Raw genomic sequence first — 23,501 nt, forward strand, 5'->3', positions numbered from 1 at the left:
AGTACTGGAGTTACAGACATGAATAGCCATGCCTGGTATTTGGGTGCTTGAGATTTGAACTCAGGTGATTTACAGAATAAATGTTTTTACCTATTGAACCATCTTCCCAACCATCAATTTCCTTGACTCATTTTTCCAGGAATGGAAGGGTTTATTTAACAGCAAGTTTGAAACTTCTGCCTTAAGCAAGGATACTATGGCAATTATACCAGGAACACACAATTGTCTACACTGCCAAATCTATAAAAGTTTCTTTGTGCTTTCTTCAACACTGATCAGCAAACAGACTCGGTCCATGTCACTTTGATATATCCACTCAGTTAACCCAAGCTGCTTCTTCAGAGACTTTGACATCTAAGATGGAGGAGGGTGAGGGAGCCTGAAGCAGACAGAGTCATAGATGGACCAATGAATTTTTATCATGGTGTATGGCATCTATCTCATTCACAGAGGTGCAACACCCTTGCAGAATGCATTTAAACATTTTTCTCTATACCTTTTGGGAATGGCTTCCCTCAATGTGTAGGCACAGCCAAGCTGGGTTTAAATTCAATCTTGAGCAGATTCTATAGGCACCAGGACAAAACTTCAGCGCTGTCAAGAGCAGCTGAATACAGTGCCGTGCACCATAAATAGGAGTTTTCCTCACCTAGCATGTTTTATGAGGCTTGCAACTCCATAAAAGCACCAAACTTGCAGAGCCCTTGCATGAAATGGCCAATCAAAGTTAGTGCCCAACCTTTAGCCAACATGAACAACAGTCTTCCTTTGGTGTAATAGAGAATTCATTCAATATGCCCTTGTACTTTTGAGGGTCCTTGTGCATTTAGCATTTTCCTAAATTCGGGGGAACAACAGCAGTGCCTGACAGCCTGCAACGTAAGACCTCACCAAAGCCACACAGTGCAAAATACATCATGGAGTCAAACTCACAACTGTACTCTCCCAAGGCAGCAGCATCCAATACCAAGAACATGGAGACAGGTCAGAGGTTGCAGAGGCCCAAGAGCCCAAAGGAGTTAGCCCATGCCAGGTGCACCTCCAAAGAGAACATACCCTTGCCTACATTGGGGAACACCCAAGTGCTTATTATGCGAGGTTTTGGCTCACAGTGTCCAAATGTCCTTCCTGCCTGAAGATTGGTGCCCTTCACTGACACAAATTATTTTAAACAATGTTGCATGTATGAACATCTCAACCCTGTCTCAGCTTCTCTGTAAGTTTCATTCTGACCAAAGTTGTCTGCTTCCTTCTATACCACATTTTTGAGTGACATAAATAAAATTACAAATGTAGGACTCACAGAACAAATAGCTAAAAATCCTAGGTCCCTAATAGTGAATTCCCATTGTTATTATTATTAATTGCTGGGGGTGTCAAGTCAAGGCTTCTCTGTGTAGAGATCCACTTGCCTCTGCCTCCTGAGTGCTGAGACTAAAGGCATGTGTCACAACCACTCTTACTATTTTTAAGAGCAATGACTAAAATAGCCATTTACTAAATTGCCATTTCTATAAGAGATACATGCAAAAATTCTATTATGATAAAGATTCAAGAAGTAGAAGAGTGGGTTGCTGTTTTTTAGAGACGTATTTAATGTTTGTGGGTGTTTTGCTTGTTCGTGCCTGTGCACCACGTGTGTTGCACCAACAGAGGCCAGAAGAGGGCATGGGAACATCTGAACCTGGACTTGAGACACTTGTAAGTGCTGACAAGAGAACCTGGGTCTTCTGCATAAGCAACAGGTGCTCTTAACCACTGAGCCATCTCTTCAACCCATTAGGTACCAATTTTGCACTGATGTCCACATTCTATATGCTACTTAGATTCAGAACCCTAAAGGCTGGCTTAGCTTTTACTCCTTAACCCACCCTTCCCACCCCTAACTGTAACTGAGAAGCTCTTTGGAGAAAATGGCTCCCACAGGTAGCTTTGATAGCTTTTGCAAAGATTTCTAATCTCTGAATCCCAGTAACTTCTATCCTTTTGGGACAAATTTGATTGGAGTCCAGTAGTCCACAGAGTGGACCTTCAGAGAAGTGAAGGCCTGTGCCCAAATTTAAAGAGTCCAAAACAGATGATGAAAATTACTGTGGCTCCTACTCACTAGGCACACTTTTTAGAAAATTTTTATCTATTTTCATTTGTGTGTATGAGTGTTTGTCTACATGTATGTATATGCACCATGTGTATTCCTGGTGACCAAGGAGGCCATAAGAAGATGCCAAATGCACTGAAACTGGAGGTCCAGAAAATCGTGAGCCACCATGTCGGTTCTGGGAACTGAACTGCAGCTGTCTCTTCAGCCCAAACATTTCTTAGTACCTTCCCTGTAATAAACCACCAAGTCCCCATAACAAGATATGTAAACACATTATTTTTATCACTATTTTCTGAAGAACTTTGAGCAATAAGCATTCAGGCCAGTTTTATATCAAGTTCAATATTTTCTCTTATATGCTCTTGCAGATAAGACAAGTCCATGTGACTGTATAGTATATGTAAGTGTCTATGCACTTGAACCATCTATTGGATGAGCCAAGCTTATACATAATAGACCCTATTCTCCATTTTTTTAGTTTACAGATAAGGTGGTGTTCATGAAGTTTTACTGTATGTCATATTGTTACAGAAGTGGTAAAATTATTTCACTAAAAAAATCAGGTCCCTTGGTCACCAGGTTCCATTATCCTTTGTTTGTGTATGTGACATTAATTTGTGGGAAACTAGTGCCAAATGTATCAAGTCTAATTGGTGCTGAGGAGACTCAGTGTCTATGTTTCCATCTTTTTTAGACTTGTAAGTTAGAAATGACATTTAAAAGAAATAATAAAAGGGAACTACTTGTTAGGACCTATAGTGATTACCCCATAGAGTAAAGCAGTATGTTCCTACATATCGGCTGTGACTAACACTTTTCTTCAGTGATTGACAGACACACACACACACACACACACACACACACACACACACGCGCGCGCACACAAAATCCAAATCTCCAATAAAACTTATTTTTTATCTATCAGCAACCCAACAAGCCCAGGCAGTTCTGATAAAGCATGGATTGAATGTAACATATTAAAAATCTGGCCAATTTTGGATAAGTCATTTCAAATTCCCGCCCACTGTCATCTGTTACAATCACAGCTTGGGATGAGATTTCCGCTACATTGTTATGAAGCTTAATAATCACCGTGTCCCTGTGAATGCAGTTAGCTACGTCCACCCACTGAGTTCATCCTCTTGGTGGGCCAGGATGAGCTTATAATTAGAAGAAATCACATTGTCCTGGCATTTCAAGAGCCAAGGCTCAGCTCTTCACCAGCCTCCCATGAAACATGCCACTGAACACTTCAAAACTTGTCACCTTCTCCTTGGCAATGAAGAAATACAGTTGCTGATATTTTGCTAGGAATTTTTAGAGGCTTTTCTGGGGAAACAAATGTCTCTATCAAGAGATATCAAAAAAGGTAAACAGAGTCATTCCCAAAGTCCCCTAAATATGTCTTGATAACAAGAGAGAGAGAGGGGGAGAGAGAGAGAGAGAGGCAAAGAAAGAAAGAAGGAAGGAAGGAAGGAAGGAAGGAAGGAAAGAAAGAAAGAAAGAAAGAAAGAAAGAAAGAAAGAAAGAAAGAAAGAAAGAAACTTTAATAGAAAAGATTTGTTGCAGGATGAAGAGGCACTAGCATTAAAGACCTGACCTTCTCCACATCAACACCCTATAATTCCATGTTATCAGAGAGGAGAAAGTTACATACATATCACCACGAAGCTGACATTTCCTATGGTTGAGACCTTGTCATGCCTTTATGACACATATGACCACACTGGAAAGAGGAGGTCTATATATCTCCTTTCCATAAATCCATTCCCCCATCCTTCTTTGTGCTCCATATCAGTAGGAACCCTAACCCCCAACTTGTCATTGGAAAGACTGTATCTGGAATGTTGCATTGAACATCTTGAAAATCTGAACTATATGTTCACATGAATCTCTTTGGGGACCATTAATCTCTTGCATTATTCACTTGGCTCTTCCATCAAGCATGAACAGGCAATTAAATAATCAAGGGAGTACAACATAGTTTTTAAGAACACAAATGTTAGTGTCCAGTGAGGTCTTGTTTATAGAAGAATGAATCTCCATTATTTTGTCTGATACTCTACAAAAAAGTGCATACTCCAGATTCAAAGGTGTGTAAAATAGAGTTCTGTCAAAGAAGCAGAGGTTCCTGGCATGAATGGAACTGTTCCCTACCTCAGTTGAAGTAAAGGCACCTGCTCAGGCTGCAGAACAGAAACAAGGACAGGAAAAGGATGAAAATGCATTAAGTCATCAAAATGCAGCAGAGTGAGTGACAGGACAAAAGCCCAGTTGCTACCCACTACAAAGTGATGCTCCAGAGCAGCCATTTGAGAACTAAGCCTTGCCAAGAAACCAGTTTCCTGTTGGGACCAATAGTAATTCCCTTATTCTAGGCTTTTATCCTTGAGAGTTAGATGTGAGCATCGGGTAAAGCATAGTCACCCAACAAACTAACCCTAACCCTAATGCTAACCCTAATCCTATCCTAATCCTAATAATACCTGTTGATGTCTAATGCTAAGGAAGGGTCAAACACAGCTCTGCATTATATACCCTCCAACTCTGTAGCTGTGCTCACATTTCAAAAGCCTAAAGCATGTATGTTTCTTTCCAAATTAGACACACTATCTTGTTTGATCCTCATGATCATAAGTCAGATATTTGGATCTTTCTTTTTAATCCACGGAAATAGAACCTGAGAAATGGCTTACCTAGATCAAAGGATAGTCGCCAGCAGGTGCACTACTCGGGACTGGTTTTAAAGGATGCTTTACACTTTAAATTCTAAGTGCAATAGATATTTGATGTAGAATGCTGGTATTGTATGACATTCATGCATATTTCTATCTCTCTTGATCTCAACTGTGAAATTCAGAGTATTTCCGAGTATTTCCAACTTTTCTAATCATTTCTTTCATACACCAGTTGGAAGTGATTTGGCCACTCCAAATGCATCCCTTAAAATCCCACCTGCTCAGTAGCAATGTATTATAACTGTTTCCCCATTTTATTTGAAATTCATGGTGAGTACATGTCACTTGACATTTAGCATTCTTCATATCCCACCATCTAAATAGCTCCACCTGTGGTCAGAGAAACCAGTTTATTCCAATTGATTCATTTGCTTCATGCTTATTATATTATAATACAGCCTCAAACTATAAATTATGAAAATAAGCATATCTGATCCACAATAATGGTTTCTACTGTGATGGCTCTTACACTTGCCATTTCTTAAAGACCTCGCTGTGACCGCACAAGCAGCACTGAGATGATGCAGAAAACACGCTGACACTAGCAGTGAGTGCATGGATATTTGATTCAGCCCACTTAAATCTGAGTCAGTGCAAGCAATCTGTGCTGGGATTATTTGATGTTCAAAACTTGGCACTAGGCAAAGTAAATAGCAGTGGCAAAGCTCAAGATGTGGGAAGCACAGGGTTGGAGAAAACACCAAAATAGAAATCAATTTGAGAGATTGAGGAAAGTTTGGGAGAATGAAGAATCTCACAGAAACTAGAGCAGGAAGTCTGAAGATAAAGGACAAACAGTGGCATGTGCGCTCAGGAGGACGCTCATCTGTTGGCTGCATCCCTTCATAGGTTCTCTGAATCCAAAGCTGGAAGTGACATTGTTATCATCATATCTATCATTTGTTTCATGTCACTTAAATGTTAAAATCCAAGCTTATAAGTCAGTATTCTCTAGACCAGTAGTTCTCAGTCTTCCTGATGCTGCTACCCTTTAATACGGTTCCTCATGTTGTGGTGACCCCCATCCATAAAATTATTCTTGTTGCTACTTCATAATGGTAATTTTGTTACTGCTAAGAATCATAGTGTAAATAGCTGATATTTCCAATGGTCTTAGGGGACCCCTGTGAAAGAATAGTTTGGTCCCTCTGTGGGGTCGCAACCCATAGGTTGAGAACCACTGTCCTAGAGTAACAGAACTTGTAGAATGAATATTTATAGAGAGGAGAGAGAGAGAGAGAGAGAGAGAGAGAGAGAGAGAGAGAGAGAGAGAGAGAGAGAGAGAGAGAGAGAGAGAGAGAAATGTGATTTATTAGAATGACTTGTAGGCTGTGGCCCAGCTAATCCAACAATTGCTGTCTGTGAAAAGGAGGACCAAGAATTCATGTTCAGTCCATGGGGCTGATCTTCAGTACACACTAAAATCCTGAAGAAGTGATCTCTAATGTCAATGAAGGAATGCACTTGCTAGCAAGGCAAGAGCAAGTAGACAAAAACAAAACTTTCTTCTTCCATGTCCTTATACAGGCTTCCAACAGTAGGCATGGTCCAGAGAAGAGGTAGATCTTCCCACCTCAAAAATCTAGATTAGAAGTGGTTCTTCCCGTTTCAAATTAAACAAAAACTGCCTTATAGGTATGACCCTCTATTTCTGTGTTTTAGGTCATTCCAGATGTAGTCAATTTAACAACCAAGAATAACCATCACACCAGGCTAAGGACTTTGTAGGCAATGTTTATTTTTACACTGTAATCATCCAGAGATGCAAGTAAAAAGTCTGTTCTAAAAGGTGGGGAAATGACTCAGTGAGTAAAGTGCTTGCCACACAAACATGAAGACCTGAGTTTGAAGCCCCTGACACCACATAAAAAGCCAGATTTTAAAAAATGTTTGTAGTATGATGTGAAGTAGAGACAGGGAGACTACCCTGAAGCTCCTGAGCCAGCTATCTTTTCAACAGAAAAAATAACACAGAGACCTTGCCTGAAAACAAGGAAGATGGTAAGGACCAACACCTAAGATTCTCTGGGCTCTGAATACAGCATTTATGTATGCAGGCATGTGAACAGAGATTTTTTTGTTGGTTGGTTGATTGGTTGGTTGGTTTTTTGAGACAGGGTCACACTTTGTAGCCCTGGCTGTCCTGAAACTCGATATGCAGACCACTTCTAGAGATCCACATGATTCTGCGTCCCATGTGGTGGTATCAAAGGCTTATGTCAATATAGCCAAATGAGATTTTGTTTTAATTCCATGCTAATATCCAAGGAAGCTGAGATTAAGGAGCCTAGATAAAGTAGCCAATGTGACAAAATAAATGGCCATCAGAGAACAGATCCAAACCCATTGTCTCTGATATGTGTCCCTGGTTCTACTTTGTTGCTTCCTAGTTCTATACAACACTTAGCATCTTTATGTTCATTTTATACCATCCTGAAAATATTGTAAAATCTTGGTGATGTCGATCAAGGCAGCATACTCATTTTTGGGTAGTTTATGTTGGCTTTACGGACGCTGTAACGATACGCGACACACAATTAAGGAAAGTGAAGCTAAGTATTTAATTTAGAAAATTACTCACAAGATACCAAACCCCGAGAAGCCCAGCAGATCTCAGCTAGCGACTGGACCGGAAGCCGAACTCCAGGAAAAGAGAGCGAGACTTCCTGTGCGCTGTCTTTTATGCCTTCCCCCGTAACGCCCCTAGCCATGCCCAAAAGTGGGCCTGGCTAGTGACGTAGTTCCGCCTACGTACGTATACGTCTTTACGTCCAGCCGTATACGTCTTTAGTCCTGCCTAAAGTGGGTGTGGTTAGCGGTGTGGTAAACCGCCCTTTTATTACCTCATCTGTATGCGCCTCTAGTAAGTCACATGTTTAGTGGTGGCATAGACTTAGTAAGTCACATGTTTAATGGCGGCATCAGACTTCCTCCTACAGTTTAGAATTCACCAACTCGTCAGTCAACAAGTATCAGTTAATAATGTTTTGAGGTGCATAGTTCAGATTCTGAGAATATAATAGTAAATAAATTTGATCCCTGCCTTAGTGGAGTTCATTGACCTGTAAGAGGAAACTAAAGGGATAAAAAGGAGCCAAAAGCGAATGTTGTTTCTGGAGAAAAAACTAAGTGGATGCTATGCAGAGATGCATGTGCCCATCTACATAAAACTTAAACACATCTTCCCACACATGTCAGTCATTACTAAATTATATAGTACTTAACACAGTATAAATGCAACATGTATAATTACTCTACTATATTATTTAGACAAAAATGACAAGAGAAAACTTCACATATGTTACACACAAACATACCATTGACATTGTGAAGATTGAATACAAAATCTTCAACTGCTGAGAGTTAGCATATATAAAGCACGTATGTCACTCACTGCTTGTCAGAGACACATAGATAGCTATGAGACTATCCATTCCAGACAGAACAAGTGTAATCCCTGAGAAGCCTGGTGGTAAATCATCACAATAAAAAAAAACAACTTTGAAAGATCTAATCACAGAGAGAGTACAGGCAGCCCAAGACTCTGTTATCTATAAAGCTGTGTTTCACCACTAAAGTCAGCAAATGCATTTTACATCTCTATGATCAGGCTTGATTTCTCCTGTTTCATACCCCTGTCCATATGGCACCAGCTCCCCATCTGTCCATTCCTTTCATTCTTCATAGTTGTGATTTTAATTTGAATAGTAATGAAAATGGCCACTGTGGTGGTTGCATAAGAATGGCCCCCATAAACTCATGTGTTTGAATGCTTAGTCATCATGGAGTGGCCCTATCGAGAAGAATTAGGACATATGGCCTTGTTGGAATAGGTGTGGTCTTACTGGAGGAAGTGTGTCACTGTGTGTGGGGTTGAGGTTTCCTATGCTCAGGATACCACCCAGTGTGTCAGTCAACTTCCTGTTGCATGCAAGATGTAGAACTCTCAGTTCCAGACCATGTCTGTTTGCATGGCATTGTGCTTCCCACTATGACGATAATGAACTTGAACCTTTGAAACTGTAAGCCAGAGCCAATTAAATGTCTTCTTTATAAGAACTGCTGTGGTCACGATGTCTCTTCACAGCAATTAAAAATCCTAACTGAGACACTTGGTACTTCACATTCAGGGAGGCATTTTTGTTGTGGTTTGTTGGTTGGTTGGTTGGTTGGTTGGTTGGTTGGTTGGTTGGTTGGTTGGTTGGTTGACACAGGCCTTGCTATGTCCCTGTCTCCCTCCCCTCTCCCGACCCTACCCAGATGAAACTGCTGACTGAGTCAACTTCTCCTTCCTAGTGACCCAAGGTTCAGGCCTGAGGCTACTAAAGAACCTCTCACCCCAAGTTTTCTGGTTTCGCTGCTGGGTGTGAACAGTAAAGGTGTGTGCCAACTGTCTAGTGGGGAAATTCAGAACCTGTTAGAACGTCTTGACTTTCCTGGGTGTTTTTAAATTTGACCCATAGAAACTCGGTCCACATTGGGGTGGATCCTGAGACACCACCCCCTCAAGTGCGAGGGCCAGGTAATTCAGGACTACAAATACCTCTCAAAACTGCCTGCGGGTCCCACATGCTCACCCAAATATTTCTGCCTTAAACTGTTAACAATTTGTAGTTTAGGTGAGACACTCTCAACACTTAAAGTCTGTGTGGCTGAGTAGTATGAGCAGTATAGGGGTTCTCTCCAGCTGTGCATGGTGTGTGTGTGTGTGTGTGTGTGTGTGTGTGTGTGTGTGTGTGTGTGTGTGTTGCTGTAATAAAATGGTGACATTTCTCCAGGGAAGAAATGATTAGAAAGGAGTGCCAAGTCACACTGAACATGAGCAGGTCACTTCTTCCTTGAAACAAAGTCCTCATCATGGGGTTGTCTCTGCCAATGGAATCCTGCTCAGACATGTTTGGTTTCTCAGTGGTCATATCAGGAATAGGTCTGTGCCATATGAAATTATAGTGATGGGTGTTTATAAACTGAAAGGATGCCATTTAGCTAAGAACAAAGAGATTTCTGGCCATCAAAATACAGATGATTTTGTTTTATTTTGTTTTTGTGTGTTTGTTTGTTTGTTTGTTCTTTATGGTATCAACTTTGAGAATGCAAACCATTATCAGACTGCCAACAATCCAGAAAATGTTGACATGACCCTAAAGGAGTACATAGTCATTGTAAAGGGTCCCAGAGGAACCCATTCAAGGGTCTTCAATACATCAATGTAGAGCCTCGTCCTTGGAAAGAAAAAGAAATGGTGGGAAAAGGGAAAGAAATTGGCTACTGTCTGCATCGTCTGCAGTCATGTTCACAATGTCAAGAATCAATACATGGGAACATTAATACATATTCTTTTAGGAACAATTTTTTTCACATGAAAATACTTAGAAGCATGCATTTGGCATATTAATGCAACTTTAAGTTTTTTTTATTTCTTTTATGTGTATGAGTGTTTGCCTGCATGTGTAGTATAACTTGAGTATGGTACTCACGTTAGTCAGAAGTGGCCTCAGGAATCGCAGATGATGTGAGACCACATGGGTGGTCTGTTGTTTTACTCTTTCTTTGCCTGTTTGGGGGCCCACCACCCAGTTCCCAAATAAATACACACATAGTCTTATTATTACTTACAAATGCCCGGCCTTAACTGGCTTGTTGTTAGTCAGCTTTTCTTAACTTAGATTAGTCCATCTATCTTTTGTCTGTGGGCTTTTTCCTTTTCTTACTTCTGTGTATCTTACTTTCACTCTTACTCCATGGCTGACTGTGTGGCTGGGTGGCTGGTCCCTGGAGTCTTCCTCCTTCTCTTGCTCATCAATCTTTCTTTCTCTCTTTCTTTATATAATGACCGCCTGCCAGCTCTGCTATCCTTTCTCCTGCCTTGCTATTGGCTATTTGGCTCCTTATTAGACCAACCAGGTGTTTTAGACAGGCAAAATAACACAACTTTATAGAGTTAAGCAAATGCAACATAAAAGATTGCAATACATCTTTGCATCATTAAACAAATATTCCACAGCATAAACAAACGTAACACACCCTTCTTTAAACAATATTCTACAACAATGGGAACTGAACACTGGTTCTCTCCTAGAGCCGTAAGTACTCCTAGACACTGAGCCGTCTCTCTAGGCTCCTTGTGTGTCCCCTTAATGTCTGGCTTCACAGACGGCAGCTGGAGTTCTCATAGGGGCCTGCGGTCCTGCGATCCACTGCCCTGTCACACCTAACTCTGGGCAAGGTCCCACAAATACCCACTAGAACATGAGCACGGAAAAGGGACAAGGAGTTTTCAGGATCACTATGAAAAGCTTCTGCGTCTCTCGAGCCTCTCAGAAACTCTCTCCAGACCCATTTACATCTCTGGACCACACTGACATGGTGTTCAGAACAGCACCTCTTTGGAAAAAGTTAAACAGCACCCCACAAGTTCTGAGGCATGTTAATTCTCTGACCCCTCTTCTCTTAGCCTCACTGTTAAAGCATGAACGCATTTAGGATGGATTCTTCTTCAAGTGAATGCAAGTGTGTAATATCTAACTCCATCACAGGTAGTGGCGTGTTGACAAGTGTTAACTACTATTGTGTCTCTCAGATGGTTCCACAACTAATCACTGTGCGAGCCTTAGCCGGGGCTCAATTTGAATTCAAATCCAGAAGACTGATAGACTTCAATAGAAGAGAAAGTTCCCTCTGGATTTTGTAAGTGATACTCTGTATTGAGTTCAACTGGAGTTAGGTCCTAAGCCATAGCTGGATTAGCAGAACCTGTGGCATTCCCACTAACAGGTACTTTCAGAGCCTATCCAGAAAGTACCAATATATACATAAATCACATGTACTTTTCTTTTTTTAATTTTAAAAAATTATTTTTCGTATTATGTAACAACCTCAGTTCCCCCTCACTCCCCTTCTTTTGCCTCCACCTCCCATCCTTCCCAACCCCATGCACTCCTCAGAGGGGGTAAGGCCTTCCTAGAGGAGTCAACAAAGTTTGGCATACCAATTTGAGACAGATCAAGCCCCTCCCCCGTATAAAGGCTAAGCAAGATAATCCACCGTAGGGAGTGGGCTCCAAAAAAGGCAGTTCATACCCCTGAGATAGGTCCTGGTGGCACTGCCAGGGTCCCCCCCAACAGATCAAATCACAAAACTGTCACACACATTTGGAGGGTCTAGTGCAGTCCCATGGAGGTTCCCCAGCTGCCAGTCCATGGGCCATGAGCTCCTACTAGTTCAGGTCTACTATCACTGTGGTTTCCCCACTGTGATTCTTCCCTTGTTCATTTGATCCCTCCTCCCCCTCTTCAGCTAAACTCCAGGAGCTCAACCCAGGGCTTGGCTGTGGGTCTCTACATCTTCATCCATCACTTACTGGATGTAGGTTCTATGATGACAATTAGGGTGTCATTAATCTGATGCTTCAGCTATGTTGCATTTCTCAGGATTTCCTGTGGTTGCATTGCTGGGCTCTAGTGGAGACATAATGTCCCGGCTGTTACTGATTGCATTTTTATGCTGGTTTCTAGGCAATGGATTTGGGAAAATTGTAATTCTAGGTGCAGATAACTTAAGCTGTGATGGGTCTTTTTCCCTTGGTTTCTGTTGTCCTCTCTGATTCTTAGGAGGGTGTGGTAGCTGTGTGTTGCCTAGTAGGGAGTTTTCTGGGATCCTGCTAGGTGTTTTCCAGTAAAATGTGTTTTTTTGGGGGGGTTGGTTTTTGGTTTTTCCAGACAGGGTTTCTCTGTATTCTTTTAGAGGCTGTCCTGGAACTCGCTCTGTAGACCAGGCTGGTTTCGAACTCACAGAGATCCGCCTGCCTCTGCCTCCTGAGTGCTGGGACTAAAAGCACCACCAGCACCCAGCTTTAAGATGTGTTTCTAAGTATTAGCAGCTGACACTTAGGAATGAGGATGGACTGGTGGGAATGAAAGTGTCCACAGGAGGGAGAAAAGCAGGATGTTGCACCAGGAACTGCTTTGTCCCTTGGGAATGGGGACAGCTAACCAGAGAAGCCACAACACATAGTCTGTTACAGAGCAGGGGAAGAGACTGGAAGATTAGATTTGGAGAAGAGGAGTGACAGCTTGCCCATCTAATCTGCTGGTCTACTTGCTTCTGGCAGGTTTAGTTAGTGAGTTCCTAGGGAATATGTGCTGGAGTTTGAAGTAATTTCTTAATGATAGCAGATAGTGTGCTATTTTGGTAACAACATAACTTTATATCAAAGCAATATGCAGCATGTTTGAGTCATTCATTGCTGTGTAACAAATCATTGCATGCCTTCATTAGATACTGACATGTTTTGCCCTCACCAAGGGTGCAGGATCTGTTTCAAGGTGATTCTTTGCTGTAGCTGTCAATTTCTTCCTGCTTAGCTGGTTCAGCATCCTTACAACATGGTAGGTAGCAAAGCAAGGCACAGCAGCATATGTACTTTCTCTACAACTTAGCCTTGAAAGTCCCACGCCATCACCACCACCACTCTCCTGGGCACAGTGGCCATTACAGGATGTGGAGCATTTGATTATTATTATGCTTTATCAAGCTTCCATTCTAGAGGTCCTGACACAATGCTAATGTCAAATATTCCTCCACCCTGTCTTCATCAGTATGCTCATTATTATTAGATTATGCGTTCCAATTTAAGTTTCAGAGCATGTTATGAAAATTATAGGCAGTTTGATAATGAATATCTCTACCCAATGAACATCTAAATATATGATCTTCTATTAAGTATTTATTCAAGTATTCTGCTAGTGAAATTATGGGTTCGAAAGGTATTAGAGGACCGGAGACATGACTCAGAGGTTAAGAGCACTTGTTGCTTTTGCAGAGAACCCAGATTTGGTTTCTAGAACCCATATGGTTGTTCACAACCATCCTTAACTCCAGTTCCAGGGGTTTTCACAAAGTATAGGTATGTTTGTGGTTCACATACATGCATGCAGGCAAACCATTCATATTCATATCATGAATCTTAGAAAGCATTATGTTCATTTCAATCACTCCTGATGAAGCTCTCCATATTTGTGCGGGTTGTGTTTGTTTTGCCATTTGTTGCATGTGTTTATAGTTAGTGTGCATGCTTATATATGTATTCATATGTGTGTGAGTGTACATGTGTGTGCAGGTGCATGTTCACCTATGTCTGTTTGGAAGCCTGGGGTTGACATGTAGAATCTTTCTATATCACTCTATGCCTTACTCATTGAGGCAGGGTTTCTCAGCAGAACCCCAGGCTGCTTGGTATGGGGCTAGCATGGCTATCCAGCTTGCCCTGGGGATTCCATCTCTCTCTTCCCAGCAATCTAGAATCACAAGTGGGTCATTACTCCCAGGAATTTACTTGGGATTTGAGGACACAAACTCTGGTCCTCACACTTGCACAACCAATATTTTATCCACCTAGGTACCACCCTTCTCCCTGTACATTCATAGTTCTCTTCCACAAAAGTTGACATTTTACTTTAAGACCTTTGTTGCTATAATTTATTGAAATGAAATTATTATTACTCTAATTATTATGGATGAATATGACAGCAGTTAATATAGAACTTATGGTAAGTTGTGACTGAAAAATGATAGTGCTAATTATTTTCTTCTGTACTTAGATTCATCCCAGATAACACCTTAGATTAAAAAAAGTCTTAGTTATTAAACATGAGTTCACATGAGCAACTTCTACTAAACAAACACACAACATTAATCTATGTTTGATTACACAGGAGATAAGCAATGCCTTGGTATACAAAGATCTTTTTGTCTGTGTGTAAATGGATAGAGGTCCTGTAGATTAGTTTACATTTCTGGAATATATTAAAGAAGCCTCCCCTTCCCCAATAACCACCTTTAACATCCCCAGGGATGTTGAATATTGTACTTATAATGTGGGATCTTGTTTATGAAAGCTGTGTAATTGAGATTTTCCTCATCAGTCTGATATGCTGTTCCCCCTTTAGACACATAGATGCCATCCAACACTCCTTCATTATAAAAAAAAGCCCTGACTAGATAAAAAATAACAAGTACATACTTTAATATAGTAAAGGCAGTTTATAAAAGGCCCGTAGATAATACAGAGCTTAAATAGAAAGAAACTCAAAGCAATTCTACTAAAATCAGGAACAAAACAAGGTTGTTCACTTTTTCCTCTATATACCTATTCAATATAGTATTTGCATTAGAAAATGGAAAGATCTTCTAAGATATTGAATCAATGGGATTAATATCATTTTTAAATGGATATCCTAGTGAAAGCAATCTACATGTTCAATACAATCACTATCAAAACTCCAACAGTTCTTCATATATGTCAAAAGAATTTTCAACTTCATATGGAAAAAAACAGGATAAATAAAACAATTCTGAATAAAAAATTGCTGAATGTATCACAATCTCCAACTTAAAACTGCTATTATGTTAAGAAGTTTATATTATAAAATATAATGTAATGTAATATAACATATTATATATGATATATTATCTACTAAAATATATTATATATAATATATATTGAAACTGTTTTATATAAAAATACCTTGGTGTTGTCACAAAACCAGACATACTGATCAAGAGTTGAATTCAAGACCCAGACATAAATCCACACATCTATGACCACCTGATTTTTTATAAAGAAGCCATAAATACACACTGGAAAAAGACAGCATCTTCAATAAATGGTGCTGGTCACACTAGATGATTGCTTGTAGAAGAATCCAAATAGATCCATACTTATCACCCAATACAAAATTCAAGTCTCAATGTATCAAAGACCTCAGCATAAAACCAGACACACTTAATCTAATGGAAGAAAAAGTAGGGAATATCCTTGAACTCATTAGCATAGAAAAGATTCTCTGAAAAGAACACCATTGGCTTCCTAAAATTCATTCATCTATGAAAGCAATCTAAATGAAATTCCCAAATGTTGGGAGAGACAAAGTCCCTAGAAATTTTTTGTCACCAAACGAAGCTTCCTGTACTGGGAATGGATTACATCTAACTGAGCTGTTGGCCAAAAGTGTCCCATGGGAACCCCCACACAACCTAGACTATTGCCAAGCTGTAGGTTGCTCTCCACACACTGACGGCAAGATCCTATTGCTGAAGATAATGCCTACAGAACTCATTGAACACAGAAAAGTTGAACTTGTGTCTACATAAAGCTTTCACCTCTATGTGCTAGAGTTTATAACAACACAGCTACAAGCCCTTGCTCTATAATGATGTACTACCTGGGAATATGATAGTGCAATGGGTGCCACAAAGCTTGTAAGAGTGGTGAACTTATATCTGATTTGATCTAAGGCCCATTCCATGAGTTAAAACCTGTTTCTGACATTGCTGAAGTGACTAAAAACCTGAGATTATACAGCCCAGGTACATAGGGCAAAATTAATAGCACTTTTTCTAAAAATAAATAAATGGACAAGTAGATGATAGATAGATAGATAGATAGATAGATAGATAGATAGATAGATGGATAGATGTAAAAAGCAGCAATAAGATGACTCCTAATGACATTCTGCTATAATTGTGTTTTAGTTAGGGTTTTTATTACTGTGAAAAGACACCAAGACACAGAAACTCTTATAAAGGAAAACACTTAATTGGGGCTGGATTACAGTTTCAAAGGATTAGTCCGTTATTGTCATGGTGAGAAGTAAGGCAACATGAAGGCAGACATGGTACTACAAAGGTGGCTGAGATTTCTACTTCCTGATCATCAGGCAACAGGAAGTAAACTGACTACCACAGCTTGAGCATATGAGACCTCAAAGCCCACAGGCACAGTAACACACTTCCTCCAGCAAGTCCACAACTAATCCAGCAAGTCCACACCTCCTAATGGTGCCACTCCCTATAGGTCAAGCATTCAAACACATGAATCTATAGGAGCCATGCCTATTCAAAGCACTTCAATTTGTTGACCCATCATCAGAGAAGCTTCCTCCTGCAGCAGATGGAAACAAATACAGAGACCCACAGTCAGACAGTATGCAGAGAGTGAGAGACCTTGGAACACTCAGCCCTAAATGTGATGTCTCCATCAAATTCCTCCCTTTGGAGCTCAAGGAACCACGTGGAAGAGGAGGTGGAGTGCAAGAGCCAGAGACAATAGAGGACACCAATAAAGCAAGGCCCTCTAAATCAACAAGACAGATGTACATATGACCTCACAGAGACTGAGGTAGCCTGCATAGCTCCTGCATGAGTCTGTGCTAGAGAGGGTTCTAGAGCTGAAAGAAAAAGTGGACACATGCTTCCATCCATCCCTAACCCAAAAGTTATCCCCAATTTGTAAGTACTTGCAAAAGAAAATTTAGTTTTCTCCAAAGGAATTTCACTGAGAAAACAAACTACTCTTAAGAGACAGATGCATTCCCAGAAGTAAAAGTACATCAGAAAAGGAACTCAATGATATATTTGGAGTTCGTTGTTTCATGATGTCATGTCAAGTATTTTGTCGTATGTTTTTATGTTTTATTTTTATTTTATTTATATTTTCTCTCTCTTTATACCCTACAGGTCCTTTGTGTATACATTATGCCATCCAGTTTAGTGTTTTCATTGGATTCCTGTGTGTCCCAATGAGTGGGTCTCTACATAGATATCTGTTTCTTGTTTTCCTTCTCTTGGACTCTTTCCATTCTGTTTATTTGTTTGTTTTATCCTATTTTGATGTGTTAGTTTTTATTTTATTATTATCCCTTAGAAGTCTGTTTGCTTTCTAATGAAAAACAGAAAGAAGGTGGATCCAGATAAGAGGGGAGTTAGGGAGAAAGTTGGAGGAGTAGATGGAAGGGAAACAATAATCGGAATATATTGTGAGAAAAATCTATTTTCAATAAAAGGAGAAAAAGAAATTACATCAAAAATTTTCTCAATGCAACATGCCACATTATTTCTACTGCCACATGGATGTGTGAACACATCACAGCCTAACCCAAATTTTCTCTGGATTATAAGCATCTCTCTCTCTCTCTCTCTCTCTCTCTCTCTCTCTCTCTCTCTCTCTCTCTCTCTCTCTCTCTGTCTGTCTGTCTCAGTATTTAGTGTCTGAACTCAAAGAAGCCAAGCCTTTATTGATGGGGGAAGTCCTGTACATTTGTTAATAAAGCACTGTTGACCAATAGGAATCTAGATGGGTGGGACTAGGAGTCCAGGAGGATTCTGGGAAGGAGAAAGACAAGAGAGTCAACATGTAACGCCATGGGGGTAGGAAGCCTGGAACTATTCTCCGGTAAGAGACATACTTATATTAACAATTATGGGGTAATTACTTAAGTCAGAGCTAGCCAGTAAGAAACAAGCAAGGCCAACAGCTTCATAATTATTATAGCCTCCTGTGTGTTTATTTGGGACTGATGCCGATCTAGAACCAGGCTGGCAGGAAAGCGGCTCTGGAACCAGGCGGGCGAGAAGGCTCCTCTCAAAGAAAAAGCTTCTCTTAACACTTTATACCTGCTGCCCCCTCTGCCAGGAACCCTTGCTCCCCAGATCATTGCCTACCTGGGCCCAATAAAGACTTACACCTGGGAGCAGGGACACTATTCTGCTTTCTTTCATGCAGTCTGAGAACACATGCAATGCAGCTTATAATGAATCTCAACAAGTGGATAGATATTTACATCAAAATATGCATAAATAGAAGGAAGAGCTGTAAAATAACATATGAGGAAAAATAATTGGGTTTGAATAATTGACTTTCCTTTTTAAATGTGAGACTCTGGTCAATGCATTGTGTTTGAACCTCTTCCTCCAAGCAGGCATCCACGTTGAATTAGAATTAAAGTTTGGTGAAACTCTGGTAGTTATCTCCAAGGGTTACTGAAGACTTCTTTATTCTTTTGATTTGTGGCCCTTTGGCTTTCTGGGTCTCATTCATTAGAATTATCTAGAGGATTTTAAATTGAAAACAATTCATGCTACACAGCTGCTAACATTTGTTGTCCACTCCACAGAACTATTTACTTCCTAAGAGGAAAAAAATCCCTGACTTTTCCACTGAGAATATCTTGCAAATGAATCTTGACCATACCGGTTCTGACACCTTATGCTTTCCCAAAGGAGAAAGAAGAAATTCTTTATCATGCCCATGAATTACTCAAAATATTAAGGCTTTACCTTCCAAAAACACTCCTTGCAAAATCCACATAATCCAAGGTATTGAGACATAGACTGAAAGAAAAGCATTTTTGTATCATGAAGTAGTTTTCAACAAGATGTGCAAAAATTAAGAAGAAGGAGGAGGGGGGGGAGGAGGAGAAGAAGAAGAAGAAGAAGAAGAAGAAGAAGAAGAAGAAGAAGAAGAAGAAGAAGAAGAAGAAGAAGAAGAAGAAGAAGAAGAAGAAGAAGAAGGAAGAGGAGGAGGAGGAGGAGGAAGAGGAGGAGGAGAGGTAGAGAAGACTAAAGGAAGAGAGATGGAGGAAAGATAAACAAACAACCGGTGGCTTATGAGAAGAGCAAAGACAGGGGGCTGAGAACGGCACCTCGGAGTTGAGATCCTTGAAGGTGAATTTCAGTCTCACCCCTGTTTTAAAGGTTGGGTCCTGACACACAGACAAGAAACAAGAGATAGTGTCAGGAGGTCATCCAGTGAATACTGAATCACCCAAGTTTATTATTCAGTTTTTTATAGCCCCATCAAAGAGGGGGAGAAGGCAAAAGACTTCCTTTCCAACGATACAAGGGACAGAGTAATTACCCTTCAACACCTGAAACATCAAGTAGCCATATCCTGAGCTAAGTATTCTGTTGTTTAGGCAGGACATGTGGGGGACCACAACTTAGGCCAAATACTCTGTTGCTTCCACATCTTAAGACAGACATCTTTGCTGTTTCACCTTGAAAGAGCAAGGGCAGGTAAAAGCTCTCTGACCTTATGTCAAAATGGAATGGAGTGAATTCTGTGGACTCCCACAAATAGCTCATGTGTTCACATGAATAATTGAAAAAAAAAGAGAAGCAAAGACTGAGTATTTCCTGTAAATAGAATGGAGCACTATGTGTTTATATCACAGCAATAAAAAGTATTGTTCCTCAGAACATACACATGTAAGGGAAGGAAACTAGATTGCTGCCTTTTGTCCTATATAAAAGTGAATCCACAACAGAGGAAAGACTATAACGCACTGACTGAAACCAACTTTTATGTGTTTTATTATTTTGGTTTAGTTTTGCTACTTTGCTTTGGGTCTCACTCTGAGGCACAGGACTCAGTGTGTGTTCCATAATAGCCTCAAACTCTTAGGTCAATCCTGCTGTGTTGTACTCTCAAGTGCTGGAATCACAGGAGTGGGCTCCATGCCTGACTTGCAAGATCTGAAACTTAGAAACTTCTGGAGGAGAATATAGAGGAAGTTTCTAGGAACAGGCATAGCAAGAACCTCATCAGTAGTACTCACATAGCCTAGGAAATAATAGCCAAAAGTTGATAATGAGATTGCCTGAAATCAAAAAGCTCCTGCCCAGAAAACCAATGAATTAATGGAGTGAAAAGACAACTTTCACATACTGAACGGAAGAAAAAATGTTGCTAGCTATTAATTTGGTAGATGGTTAATGTCTTAGTTAGGGTCTCTATGGCTGCAATGAAACACCACAACCAAAAAGCAAGTTGGGAAAGAAGGGGTTTATTAGGCTTATACTTCAGCATTACTGTTAATCACTGAAGGAAGTCAGGACAGGAAATCAAACAGGGCAGGACCCTGGAGGTAGAAGCTGATACAGAGACCATGGAGAGATGCTGCTTACCGGCTTGCTCCCCATGACTTGCTTAGCCTAATTCTTTTAGAATCCAAGACCAGTAGCCCAGAGATGCTGTCACACACCACGGGCTGGGCCCTCCCTCACTGATCACTAATTGAGAAGATGCCTTACAGCTGGATCTCATAGAGGCAATTCCTCAACTGAGGCTTCTTCCTGTCTGATGACTCTAGCTTGTGTCAAGTTGACACACAAAACCAGCTAGGACAATTCATATTAGAATATATAGAGAAAAACTTAAACACAAAGAAACCAAATCATGAGATCAATAGCACACAGTTATCAACTGGACCACAGTCTGTAAGTTGTTCTTGAAAATGTCCTTTCTATATGGAGATTCATTCTATAAATTGTGTTACTCTAGAGAACTCTAATACTATCATGTTAAGCAAAATAAACCCAACTCGGAAAGATGTAACACATATTATCTCTTATATATGGAATATACATATGCACACATATGTGCACATGCCCTGTGCAGTAGAATTGTTGCTGGAGAAGAAGAGGACTAGACAGTGGTGAGGAGGCAGGAGAAGGGAGGGTAATAAAAGAGTGTGAAACTTTACGTGATGAATGTACACTAATTAAAGATTCAAAGACCAGTGAGCCGGCTTAGAGAGATGATCCAGAGGTTAAGCACATTTGCTGCTCTTGTAGAGAATCTGAGTTCAGTTCCCAGCATCCACATGGATACTCACAACCATCTGTAGCTCCAGTTCTAGAGGATCTGATGCTCTCTTCTGGTCTCTGTGGGGACTATGCATGGGGCATGTACATACAAGCAGGCAAAACACTCATACATGCAAAACAAAATAAATGCAACTTTAAAACTATAGCCTCAAAGATCAGATTCTCAACTCCCTGATAATCTGATGATAGGGGAGAAAATTATCCAATGATCACAAAACAGATAACAAAGTCAAGTGTGAGATGTATACAAAGTTTTGTAAGCTTATTTAATAGAGGCATGTGGCCCACTGATGAGGTCAGGAAGGCTTCCTACAGAGAATGGCATAAGCCTGTGACTGAACTGCGAGCATGAGCTGGCCAGGCAGTCGTGAGGATGGGATTGAAAGATCAAGGTGACCGGAACACTCAGAGTGAAAGGCAGAGAAATGCATACAGGCTGAGGACACGGAAATAGGTAGAAACGAGATATCTATGTGTGTTGTGTGACAAAATATTCCCTGCAGAGACGCAACACACATTCACTCCAGGTAGAGATCCTGTCTCTATCACAGACCAATGTAGAGACACCACCTAAAATTACTTGGTAAACCAGTAATTTTATGGAAGTCACAGAAATATGGGTGAAGGGTCACTAGCAGGAGCAGAAATGACTCAAAGACTATGTGTTGCAACACCAAAGCCCCTCCAGCACGGGTGACAGCTCACAAGGCTGGGAACCTGAAGCACCCTGCACAGCTTGTAGGTGGCTCAACGGGTTGGAGAGTGTCCTTTCCAGGCACCTGGGTTTGTCTAAACCTCTTCCAAGCAGCTCAGCTGGTCTCTGCTTCTCCCAGGAGGCTGGAGTGATCTGTGTCTCCTTTGCAGCTTTGCCTGTCTGAGAGCTTCCTTTGCAGATAAGCTCACTTCCATCTGATGGGGCCTTTGGTTTTACTGCTTACTCTGGCAGGGAGGGGGTCTAGTGAATCTGGTCAGTTTCAGGTTATCTTGAGTTATCATCCTGCTTAAAGAGCTTCCCTGGAAGATAGAATGATTCTGTCTCAGAGGAAACTGTTACACAACAGCAAGCTGTGTAGATGGCATTAGAGGTTCTAAGTGTCACCTACAAACTGGAGGTGGACCTTAGATACACTGAGGAAGACCTTAGGGTGGCGGCAGAATGCTTGGGGTGATGTGCATGGCTTCAAAAAATGTTAGCAGACCCCCTGAGTGTTAGAGTCAGTGAGGAGGCCTGGGCAACCTGTGGGGAGCCCTGGGAAGTAGATCAGTTTTTATCTCTGGCTTACAAACAGACTTCGTGTGTCCATAACACAAAGAGGGATGCTCTCTCAGCCTGGACTCTTTTTTTTTCTTTTTTTTTCTTTTTTTTTCTTTTTCTTTTTCTTTTTCTTTTTTTCTTTTTCTTTTTTTTTTTTTTTTTTTTTTTTTTTTTGGTTTTTCAAGACAGGGTTTCTCTGTATTGTTTTGGAGGTTATCGGTCCAGCCCAGCCTCGAACTCACAGAGATCTGCCTGCCTCTGCCTCCCGAGTGCTGGGATTAAAGGCGTGTGTCACCACCGCCCAGCTTCAGCCTGGACTCTTAGGGGAGTGCCTGGACCCTGCCCTGGGCGAAATGACAGACTCTGGATATCCCCTATGTGGAAGGCATTGGGGATAGGGTGGGAGGCTGGGGGGAATGGCAGAGAGTGCAGGAGGAGGGGAGGGAGAGGGAACTGGGATTGACATGTGAAGCAAGCTATTTAAAAATAAAGTAACAAAAAATGTTAGCAGTAAAATCAGTGGGATGGGGAAAGATTAGACTAGATGGGTGAAGGAGAGAGAACAAGAGTACAATGTCATGAAAAGTGTCTGGTTTGTTACGTCTCCAAAATAACCTCAGATAGTCCTATTTTCCCCACTCAAAATCAAATATGCATTAAAAGTTATTCCTCTTAATTAGATTATGGGCTGGATAACTGGGGAGCAGGGCCACTGAAAAGGGGAATGAGGAGTGAGAGCCGGAGTCCGTGCTTGTGTGGAACCACAGAAACAGAAAGACTGGCCAGTGGCTCAATTTAGAGACGTTTTAAAAAAGACTTCAAACTCATTGAATTTAGTTTTTTTTTCAATATTTATTATGGCACACAGGATTGAATATGGAACTGTGTTCTTCAATCAAGCATTTCTTAAATCAACCAGCTGTTTGCATCAACTCATAACTAACGAGCACAAGTGTGAAAA

The 23,501-nt window shown here is 40.8% G+C and overlaps 1 pseudogene; it reads right to left on the reverse strand.

Annotated features, from left to right (window-relative positions):
- Positions 1–354: 354 nt before the first annotated feature.
- On the reverse strand, positions 355–976 carry LOC101830790 (annotated as a pseudogene).
- Between the last annotated feature and the right edge of the window lie 22,525 nt (positions 977–23,501).

This window comes from Mesocricetus auratus, unplaced genomic scaffold, assembly GCF_017639785.1.
Source record: "Mesocricetus auratus isolate SY011 unplaced genomic scaffold, BCM_Maur_2.0 Super-Scaffold_100707, whole genome shotgun sequence".
NCBI classification, from domain to species: Eukaryota; Metazoa; Chordata; class Mammalia; order Rodentia; family Cricetidae; genus Mesocricetus; species Mesocricetus auratus.